A 9606-nucleotide genomic window follows, 5' to 3' on the forward strand; every position below is an offset into this window, starting at 1 on the left:
AGTTGGATACGAATGTTGACACAAGAAGGAAGCTTGCCACAGGTTTGTAAACCCTGATAACGCCAACATGCCACAACCTGACCAATCCAACCAATAGAGTCCATGCAGGATTGACCACAAGCCAACCAGAGCAGGATGGCTCATTGCTCGCCATCTCATCCAACATGCATAACACTGCTTTTAGTGACATGGATTGCAACGAAGTTGTTTTCAACGCATGAAAAACATGCTCTAGTATTTTGCTCACCGAAAAAGACCACTCTGTTGCCATGTGTATAAGTGGAATGACCTGCACTTAGGATGCCACTGTTGAAAAGAAGAAAAAAAAAATAATCGCACAAACATTTTTTTTAATAGCAGACATGTTCTGTAGTTGCCTCCAAAGCGCCTGAATAACAGCGTATTCCTCTGCGGTGAGGTTTAACAAGCGGCCTGCATACCTGCCAGTGACCAGAGAGATTGAGAGTCATTAGTGTTGCTCTCTATATATATTTCCTCGGTGCTTGAGGGAGAATGTCATTAGCATCTCTCCTTGTCGGACCGTCAAAAGAGTGTCTGCCTCTGTTCTGCTGTTATGTTATCACATCCTCCATCACTCACCCCTCGCGGCCGTTGTGCTGTTGGTTGACCTGACTGCGATTCTAAACCAATCAGTTAAAATGTCCACTGTTCAAAAGACCTGGTAAAAATGTTATAGGTAAAAAAAACTGTCTCAGTTTCAGGACTGAAAATGACTTAAGCCAAAAATGGAGCCATGTCATGGCCGTACCCTCAGAAACCAGACTGTCTACCTCCTGCAAGTAAGCAGGGACGTTGCGCTTTAATCTGTGAAAGTGAATAAAAACCTGAATCACATCATTTCGTCTTGCAGTAAGAAACGTAATTAACTCAATCTTGCTTTGGTCGACATGCAAATAGCAGCTAAAATAGTTACTGATGAAACCTCTTTCATCTATTGAGTATTGACCATTGAAGTAGGTCTTGAACGTTCTACAAACAGCGGGTATTGAACCATTTAAATCAGAATATGAGGATTTGATTGGACTGCCTGCGATTGGAGATAGAACTATATAAGATAGTGATGACGAATAAGGGACAATTGACAGTTTAAGCAAACGGTTGGATCCTGTTCCTGACCTGAGAGTGTAACACCCAGACTGGGGATTTTGGCCACAAAGTGATTCCTGTGTATCTTCTGTCAATCACCCTTCTCTCTCGTTTCAGACACCGCCTACCTGTATGCCACCGCCCCCGTGATTACAAAGCCCCACCCTTATTGATTACACCTGTGTCTCATTCCCCTGTGTATTTAGCCCTTGCCGACACATGGCTCTGTGCCAGTTTGTCTCTTGTCTCCCATGAGCTTACCAGCGATATCCTCCAGTGTGCCTTCCCGTGTTTTGAACCTTTTCTGTCCACCCGTAACCCTTTGCCTGCCGACTTGGATTTATCTGCCTCCTCTGCCTGATTACCCGTGTACCGAACCTCCGCCTGGATTAAAGACAAGAATTGCTTCTAACTACCTCGTGTCAAGTCTGCTTTTGATTCCAGGTCCTTGTGGCCCTAGCCTCCCTGACAGAGAGATGTGTTTGAGAGCAAGTAAGTTAAATGCATTAATAGAAGGAAACAGATATAAAGGTACAAACATTGTTCAGCCAAACTTTAGATTTGGAAAATTTGCATTTAATTGACCAACAATTCCAAATAATTAAAAATTCTGCGTTAGGGACACGTATCATTTATTGCAGTTTTTTTTTTTGCAGACACATTAACTACTTTTTGTGGAGAGATCTTCCTAACTCTTTTTTCAAGACCACATGTAAGCAAGGTTCTGACAGTCAAATATGCTACACTGTCAAACCAAATACACCAGATAACAATTCACAATGCTGGGTCACGGCACATCCCACAGCACCTCCCCTCCTCAAGCACTGAATTTCTACAAAGTAAGGCAGACTTTTCCCCCCAGATAGAAGCTCCCTCAATTACATTTGGTTTTATGGATAAATTACACCTGCGTGTCGTCACAATACAAAGCACCATCGGATCCAGTGCTGTAAAGCAAGACAAGGTCATCACCAGTGTTGGGAGTACAGTTGGGAGTACAGTAACGCGTTACAAAGTAACGCGTTACTGTAATTCCACTACTTTTGGCGGTAACTTTTGGCGGTAACGAGCATGGAACAAAGTTTTTTTTTAAATAAATTAACGCAGTTACAATTACTGAAATGAGTTTGTTACTCGCGTTACTCTCTTTTGTGACGCGAAGCGGAGGGCCGGCAAATAGTAAGTAAATAGCTGCCTGTCAGCACAAAATAGTTGTGGCCACCAAACGTTGTGTGTCACAGAATAGTCGGCGTACGTGCACGTAAACAGCATCGCGTCGCTCATGACGAAAGAGCGCAGGCCTGCGGATGCTGCAGGCGCTGCTCCACGCAAACAACCACGGCTCCACTTTACACGGACTGCAGTGCAGCCGATAAACCGGGCAGAGCTGAATAGATTGATTGCTCAGTATGTTGAAGATGAGATGCATCCAGTCAACTGTCGAGTCAGTTGCCTTCAGGCAAATGCCTGAAACGGTTATTTCGTATTAAGTTAAGTATTAAAAAGGACTTTTGTACTACTGCTTGATTTGAAGGCCTGTTGCCCCGTCGACAATAAATAGGTCTAAAAAATATGTTTATTGTGTTTGACTGTTCAGTAATATTTATATTCATTACATTTAAAAAGCAGACATAAAAGTAACTTAAAAGTTACTTCCCAGAGTAACTAATTACTTTTGATACACAGTAACTGGTAAGTAATTCAATTACCTTTAAAAGAAGTAACTAGTAACTGTAACTAAATACTCATTTCCAGTAACTTGCCCAACACTGGTCGTCACACTGACTAATAATATAGTTTGTAAAGTTTGAATAACATCCCACAGTGGCTCTTATCTGGGCGCTGGAGTGTTTGATGGCACTGGAACCCCAGAACAACACTCAGAGAGGCACATTGACTGCTCATCCAAGGTGAAGCGCTAACACACTCTTATGCATGCACAGCGAACACAGCACTGATGCAAGAGAGAAGTCCAATATATGTGTCAGGGAGTGAAGTGAGGCTTGAAAGAGATATGTAGGAGCGTGGGTGGATAATGATTGTGACTGTATCTCGGCTCCGACCGTCACTGATGCAGCTTCCCACTAAAGTAAAGTCCAAACCAAATAGTCTCACCTGAGACCACGCAACCCCCCCCCACCCCCCCAACAGGTGCAGAGCGCCTCTTTTTTTTGTCAGCTGCGCTCTACACTGTGGGCGCACCTGCAGCTCTGTGCTTGTGTGACAGGCCTCATGGATCCACCCCGCACTCCTGCTAATTTAACCAGATGGAGGAGTTGAGGAGGAGCCCTGAGGGCGCGATGAAAAGGAGAAAAGAGATACGGAGCACTTAGAGGCCACCGGGAGAGGACGCGGAGAGGACCCACTGGATCCTGTTTCCACTGCGTGGGGACAAACGCTATTTAACAAGTCAGGCTCCTTGCATGCAATCCAGAAACTGTGACACGGGATGGTAAGCAATATCTTCTTAAGAAATGAAAAGCTCACCAAACAGTATCAGCATCAAGTATTTTTAATCCGTCCAAAAGTAATTAAGCAAGTAAGTAAGTTTCAATGAAACACAGCACGGGATGTTAGCAGCAGACTAAGGCCCTTTTCAAATACACCAAAGCTTACACTCAAGTTCTCAGTGCAACTTTATTTATAAAAAGGGAAGTTATGGGGGAATATTTTTCCCCACTTATAGCTTATCTGTTGTAGTGTTATCACTGTTAATTAGTGTTAGTGTTATTATAGTGATTTTCTGTTTTTCTACTGCTTCCTTTAATTAACTTACTAGAATATTCTCTCTTGATATTGTTGTATTATTTTTTACAGTCATTAATAATTGCCTTCAGTTATTTTTTTATAAAAAATGAACCTTATCCTTTTAAACACTGGCTTATAACATGTTAACATACGTTTTATATAATTTCTGCTTTCAGGCCAAGAACAGCTGCCTTTGACTGAAACGCCGTCGCACACACAGAAAACACTGAATAAACCTTTGGAGAGGGAATTAAAAAAAAGATTTTGCCACCTCTGTATCTTAGTGAAATTGCAGCTGAAACAAACTATTTATTAAATGAACATTTAGTGGAAATACAAAATACAACTACGTGATTACTACTAAATAATAGGCTTATGAAGTCCAATGCTATAGTTATCATTCAAAATCCAATAAATAAATACATCTAAGTAAATATCATGCATGCATGAAAAAAGTTCAATCGAGAAATGACAAAAACCAACCGCTACACTACTCACTCATTAATCTGTCCTGCCTGAAGAGATGGACCCCAAACAGCAGCAGGAGAAAACAGCTGAGTTCCACCAGTAGTTTATAAGCGCAGAATGATTCTGTCATGGACAAAGCGTGGAAACTCCAGGTCCCATGAAGAAAGACGCTCTATATTCTCCCTTGATTGACCTGAAACAACTTGATTCCTGTGCAGCTTTCAAGGCGGAAGCCTTGGAAAATGGGACTGTTACTCTTGGGCCGTCGACCCAACTGGTCTGTCTGTTCCTGTGTGTGTGTGTGTGTGTGTGCGTGAGGAGGGTACAGCGGCCTCTCTTTGTTGTCCAGGGTAAGAGGATCCCGGCAGGTGAAACCCTACCTGGCCACAGAGCCGACCAGACAGAGGCAGCGGGGCCCAAATACCTCCGCTGTGAGAAAAAGAAGGACGCAAGCCTTTCAGCAACTGACCAGTCATTGGGTTTCATTGGGCTTCATTGTGTGCGCGTGTGTCATCGTGAGTCAGGTGGATAGAGGTTCTGGTGGGGAGTTAAAGGCGACGATGGGGCTAAATTGGTAAACATGAAAGTGGGGCAGATTGAGAGTGAAACGGATTACTTTTTACCTATGGAGGCAACTCTCCCTGTCCACAGGGGTAATCCATGCCTGCATAAATAATTTAGCAAATGCTCAGTGTGTCTGTGTTTGTGAGCCTGGGAGGAAACTCTGCCTTTGTTTATCTGTGCTGTGCAGTAAATATCTGCAAACCCGTTTTTTCTTTCCACATTGGAAGTCAGCAAAATGTAATTTCTCTGTTTGCCAATTTATCGGTATTAGAGGGGATAAGGATTTACTTCTTATAATTACTACTCTCCAGCCGTGGCATCTCAATCAGTACAGTCATACTCCCATGCCCACACTCACGTTCACACACAGACACAAACACACACACACACACACACACACACACACACACACATGCACGCGTATCCCAATATTCCTCTCCCCCTCCTGAGAAAGGCAGAGCCCGTCACACATGTCAATGAGATTCCGGGGTATTCAACAGTCAATCCCCGTCAGCCTCAAATTGATCTCATCTCAAATGGAGCCAAAAGAGACGATTTACATATTCATGGTGAAACTGAACAACGCTGACTACATCGGATGAGGGTCACCTTCAAGGAAGGCCGAACAGCTAACACCACGTCAATGCGAAGCCAGAACAAGCGCAAGCCTGCGGTGTTATTGGCCTCTTCGCCAATAAGGTTTTGTCTGTAATCCACTTAAAACCAACACTACTCTTATCTCACCACTCTCGATGGACTTCCTTTATTGTGCTTTATTCTGCTTTTTTACACACACAACTTTATCCCCATGTGTAACGCTTTCCTTTTATTAACAATATTATTCTGACCGTTTTACTTCTTTGACAGCAAGGACTTGATGTACATATCTGTTTCACCAGAGAAAACAAAGACTTAGATGCTTAGATGCTGCGTTTTCATCAAGGAGAACATGGCTCGGGAGGAATACGTGAGTGTGTGTGTGTGTGTGTGTGTGTATGTGTGTGGCAATGACAGCTATTGATCATGCTTGTTTGAAATTGTTGAACATCAGCATATTTAAACAGACGGGTTTTGTACATGAATAAAAGTCAATTTAAGAATAGAAAAGTACTAACTTTGAAAAAGTGCAACGACTCGTTGAGTGAACATTTATATTATTTTGAGCATCGCGGGAAGCAACATAAACGTTTGCACTTTAACCCCAATTGCTCTCAACTCCTTGGGGATTAAGTGCTGAAGAGGTCCAAGTCTGCTGAGTGTCTAAATTCATATTTCAAGTTTATGTAAGTTCTGTAACCAGAAAATGATGGAAACAATTGATACCGCTGCCACGAGAATTCCTTGCATTCATCTGCTGTTCAGACGGTGAATGTGATAGTAGGTAAAGCCAACACTTAGACTATGACGTATCCTCTGAGGCACTTCAAAAAGTGAAATAGCCAGCGCTTTAACGATCCGATGATACAAATGAGAAACCGCTTCGGCGCTGAGGGACAGAAAGCGTAGAAAGACAGGGAATAGCTTTTATCGAGCGTGACGCAAAGAAATGGGATCTGGCTTTGTGGGCATTGGAGTGGTAATTGAATCAAAGATCTAGATCTGCTCAGAGGGAAATCCCAGCGACGTTGTTGTATTGGATCTGAAATGTAGTGTGATGGCTCAAATACAGATTTAATGGAGAGTGAAGATCAGCTTTGAAGCTCCTCCAATTGATGTGGCTAATAGCTTTCTATACGAATTCAGAGTCAAAATTGTAATTAGACACTTTGCATTAATATAGTTGTTAATTCATTTACAGCTTTCCTTGCTTCCTTCCCCCATAAGAACCGCCTTAGTCAGGACGAGATGAAGTCACGTCCGCTAACAGCTGATCAGGATAAACTCTTAATTGGTAGCATCATTATTATATCAGCTTATGCAGGTTTTTTTGCATTTATTAATTGACCGTTTGCGGCTGAAAAGTCATTGGGAATGATCTGGTCACAGCCAGTAACAAGGGACCGAACCATCCTGTTTGACATCTTCCACTGTGTAATATATTCCGTTTAAATTCTAAACGTGTTTCAAATCAGTTTGTCCAACGTGATAAATGGTGAATACTGAGTAAAAATATTCAAATATGCTTTGCAGTGTGATATGTATGTGTAATGGCGTCTCGGTTTTTGCTCCGTGTGGCTCGTTAACCGTCGCAAGAAGCTGAGGACGCAGCGCTGTGAAGCTTAATGTGGTGTTACAATTCCAAACAACGCAAAATTATAATCGGAAAAGGGAAAGCTGTTACCATTTACTTTCAACAACACCATCTGCATGAATATGTAAATGTTGACAAGAGGACCTGGTCTGGGAGATTATACACTTGTGGCAGATGATAATAAATTCAGACAGAGAGTTGTTTACAATCAAAGCTGATGGTTGTTTGTCCCTGAGGACAAGCTCAGCCAGAGCATATTTTCAAAGTGCGCGTAGAGTAGATGGAGGAGCTGCGATCATAAATCTAAAAATATGTACACATTTTTGGCATTCATTGCATGTACCGTTCATCTCACCATTTTCAGCTTAGCATACATCAGTTATCTCGTGGCCCAACAAATGTTGCAGAATGTCAATTTTGAGAACATTTCATCTTACTCGTTGCAGGCCCCCCCCCCCCCCCCCCCCCGAGTCATGCCTGTGTATGACGAGAGCAGTCCTTCTGAAAGAGAATAAATCACTTGCAGAGCTTGACAGTGTGGCAGCAGATGACGGCCGGAGGGTAGCTGGATGTTTGCAGTGGACGTGAGGGCCTCTCGCTGTGCCTTTCTTCATAATAGCACCAGGCAGTTGTGGAGGATATGTTTGCAAGTGCAGGTTGTTTTTTTACCACCGGTTGTCCATCACAAGAGAGCAGGGACCACGCGGGGACAGATTACCGTATATTACCTCAGGGGGCTGTTTATATCTGACTGTCAATCTGTGCAATGCCAGTTACACTTTGACTGTAACGTCCCTTCAGAATTTTGGGCAGAGGTGACGTGTAGTTGCAGAGAACATTTGCTCTAAGTTTAGTAAAATGAGAGCTCCGGGTGTATGAGCCGAGAACACCGACAAAAGTGCACATTACCCCGGCAGGTTCTCAAACATTAATGAGTTCTTCAGCTCATGTTGCTCCACAGAGGCCAGTTGGATTTCATTGCGTAATGCAATGCTCTCTTTTAGCCTTTATTGTGCCAATGAACCTCTGTTTATTTGCTAGGATGTTTTCTATCACTGCTCCCTTAGCTCACAAGCCAGAATAGCAATGACTTTTCATCATCCAAAAGGACTAGTGGATCCCTGCTCATGCAGCAGGTCACATGTACTTTAAATGAACCCACAGACTGTCTACCTAACTGGGATGTGTAAACTGATTGAAACTGTCTGTATGCTTTTCTAATATCACACTGACAAAATGGGTAAAAACTGTAATCTATGACGCTAAAGTAGTTCATCTGTAATGTCTATAATGAAAAATATGAAACACTTTTTCTGTTATTTACAATTTTCACTTATTCATCAAATGTGTTATAGGAGCAACTTCAAGGACGTTATCGCAAAGGCTGCTCAAAATGCATTTGCATAGCACTAAAATAATAGCAGGCATGCTCATTTAGAAGCGTTCTGCTGTCAGGGGAGAGCTGAATCAAAGTATTAAGGGCTGTCCATGGTTGTGAATTATCTACTGATTTATCCTCCTGCTTTGCTTTCTCTATCCCCTCCCCCTCTGTTTCTCTCACATGCACTCTACCCATCTATCCATCCATCTCCTTATCTTATGCCTCTCAGTGGTCCTACATCAACTGTAACCTTCTCCCACTGCGAGTTTGCATGTTACAACCAAAGATGCAAGGGCATGAAATTGGTTTCAACAAGAGAGATGGCCAGAAGAGGCAGAGCTGTAAAGGCTTACTTGAGGGAACTACATGAAGACATGATGAAAGACCAGCTTTAACCACCCTAGAAATGTCAGAAAGCTGAACTACATTTAACACTCAAAATTGCAGATACAACCCTGAATAGCCCCATTACTGCCCAATGCGTTTTGTACCATAGCCTGAAAGATGAAATTTAACAGATTGTCTGTGGAACAAATGGTAAAAAAATGGTAAAAATGAGACTTAATTGAGGTTCTTTTCCCCTTCAGAGACAATTTTAAGACGACACGTGCACAGGAGCGGGGTTGAAGTGTGATGTGATGGCGCCCACTAGTGCTCAAACAGTTTACCAGCCCCTTCTTCAGTTGATTCAGGCTACACAGCGGTCTGCATACACTGCTGCATTACAATTCAGTTCAACGCACAGGTTAAGACCACCATCAAAATAACCATCACGATGAAGACAATGAAAAAATGGGGACCCATTGGTGCTTATTACGTGTTGGCTCACGTTACAGTCATACCTGCTGTGCCTCTTGTGATGCCAACTTAATGAGAGCAGGTGCAAAACACTGAGCTGCAAACACACAAACGAATGTTATTACTACTCCTAATATTAGTAGCCCTAATTTCATGAGGGTTACACCCTCCCCCCTTGACTCTGCATAGGTCCCTTCATGCTTCACTGGGTTTCAGTATAAAAAAAAAAAAAATTGTATTTATTTATTTATTTATGTTCTGCATAAACTCCTGCTTCAAACTTCACTCCAGATGGTGGCGGTAATACACCTCTAAGATGGTTTGCTAACCGCCAATATAAACTAAAAGA

Source organism: Gasterosteus aculeatus, chromosome X (assembly GCF_964276395.1).
Source record: "Gasterosteus aculeatus chromosome X, fGasAcu3.hap1.1, whole genome shotgun sequence".
Lineage (NCBI taxonomy): Eukaryota > Metazoa > Chordata > Actinopteri > Perciformes > Gasterosteidae > Gasterosteus > Gasterosteus aculeatus.